Source organism: Vespa mandarinia, chromosome 6, assembly GCF_050613455.1.
Source record: "Vespa mandarinia isolate Hongniang chromosome 6, ASM5061345v1, whole genome shotgun sequence".
NCBI lineage: Eukaryota > Metazoa > Arthropoda > Insecta > Hymenoptera > Vespidae > Vespa > Vespa mandarinia.
Genome location: NC_140815.1, coordinates 8112501 through 8114808, shown reverse-complemented (window position 1 = coordinate 8114808; position 2308 = coordinate 8112501). Strand labels below are relative to the sequence as shown.

The window sequence follows — 2308 nt, the reverse complement described above, 5'->3', positions numbered from 1 at the left end:
TTCTTTTTGTAACGCACACGCACTTACTCGAGAGAATACTTTTTTCATTATGCGCTGAGTTTTTTTCTTGTATTATTTTCATTCCTCATTTTTGTTGTTGTTATTGTTTTTTTCTTTTTTTCTTTATTTATTCATTTTCCTTCATTCTTTCGTTCATTCTTTTCCCCGCCCTCCCCACCACCCCTCATCCTGTTCTCTCTTGACGAGTTTTATCGTTCATCTCACTCTATCCTTCGTGGTCTCGGTCTCGGGGATTGCCCGAGGAAGAAAACATCTCTTTTATCCGGCCGAGAAGAGACCATCCACGTGCACATTTCCGTTCGATCTCCTTTTTCCGTAGGATGATTCAATCCTGCCAGGCGACAACCGTCTTGATCCTTGATCCCAATCGAATCGAACGATGATCGTGATACTGGCACGTAAAGCTCGCCATTGCCTCTCTCTCTCTCTCTCTCTCTCACACACATACACACACACTCTCTCTCTCTCTCTCTCATGTGTCTACGTACGTGTGATTCCTGTATGTGAATTTATCTGTTATATGTGTATACTCTATATATATATATATATATATATATTTCGGTGTATACGTGCACTTATGTGTCCATGTGCACTTATGTGTCCCATGTGCACTTATGTGTCCATGTGCACGTTTTTATGTGTACGTATATGTCCTATGTGTATTGTGTGTATGTGAGCGCATCGTCTCGTTTCTGCGAGACCGCATTGCGATGTCTCGCCCCCAAAGAAAATTGAATCGAGATAGTCGCGCCGACTGGATGCACCGACGTTGTTGAAACAACCTGCAACAAACGAAATTCACACGTTAAGGGAAAAATACGTATTCGTTTTCGTTTTCGTTTTCGTTTTCGTTTTCTTGCATACACGATGCAACGACAAGTGCCATCGGGGATTTTATTCCATTCGCTTTCTGGTATAAGGTGGTTATAAAGAATAGGAAAAGATAGAAAAAAAAAAAAAAAGAAAGTTCGTAGATCGTATTTTTCGTAATTTCTTTTTTCTGATTTTTTTTCTTCGTTTTTTTTTTTTTTCTTTTTTCAGATAATCACGACAATTGCGTTTACAAATTATTTCAACCGGTTATTTTCTTATATTCATTTTCTTTTGCAAAAGAAAAAAAAACAGGCGATATTAATTTTTGCGAAAAATAAATCATTCTTTTATATTTCTTTTTTTTTTATTAATATTATCTCTTACGAATTTTATGAATGTCAACGATGGTACTGGCTCAATGAAGACGTAAAGATATATCTTTTAATGTCTCGTTATGAAGTATTTTACCAGAAAAAAAGAAAAAAAGAAAAAAAGAAAAAAATTGTAACACTTTCACAAATCCACATACTCGTACATTAATTTATTTAATTGAAAGGAGAACGCAAAGATATCGATTTGTCTCGTTTAATTGATCAATCGACGAACAATACATATGTATATACGCGTACAACGTACATGTATCATACATCTGCGATAGAGCATCAATAATGAGTAAATAAACACACACAATTATGAATTAAATTTTGTAAATAATTTCTTAAAATTCTTTCTAAGAAAATTCTTTCTAATTTAAGAATAAATTCTTAAATTCTTGTCTTTTTCTTTAATCGGATAATTCGCATCGAATCACAACTATGTCACATACGACGAAAAATATCAAGTACCATAATGGAGAACAGGAAAGACGAGCTTTAGTGAACAAACCGAAACGAATTTTCGCATTTCCCTTGCGCGAAGAGTTGCAAAAAAAAAAAAAAGACAAGCGGAAGGAAAAAAACAAACGAAAAAAAAAAAAAAAAAAAGAAAGAAAGAAAGAAAAAGATAGAGGTAATTTCCGCGAACAAACGCGATCTCTATGCGGAAATGGCTATTCGTGCGGTGAAAGAGAGTCAAGGGTGGGAAGGAGGGAAGGGTTGAATCGCGAGGGTTCGAACCAAGGGGACGAAGTCAAGGGAAAAGGGGTGAGAGGTTGGTCCAGAGACCAACCAACCACCGTCCGATATAATAGATATTTAAATTGTGCGGTTTGCAAAATGCAACGATCTCTGCGTTGCGGACGGCGGCCGGTGTCATCGAGTATCGATATTATTTCATCCTGTCGATGTTGCGTATATAACGAAAATAGAAAAATCATACTATACTCATTCCCTCTTACCCATCCTCCCTCATTCTCTCCATACCGCACCAACATTATCGCTTTGATAACCAACTACGCTGTGTTTCACTCGATTTTTTTCTTTTTTTCTTTCTTTCTTTCTACTTTATCATCATCGTCATCGTCGTTAATAAATTA

At 36.3% G+C, this 2308-nt stretch overlaps 1 protein-coding gene across 1 annotated transcript in view; it reads right to left on the bottom strand.

The window, feature by feature from the left end:
- Nucleotides 1-585: 585 nt before the first annotated feature.
- LOC118440766 (uncharacterized) overlaps nucleotides 586-2308 on the bottom strand; it is a 260945-nt gene continuing 259222 nt past the window's right edge. The window contains exon 11 of the mRNA XM_085657910.1: nucleotides 586-803. The gene's annotated coding sequence lies outside the window, so the exon portion shown is untranslated. The remainder of the gene's footprint in view (nucleotides 804-2308) is intronic.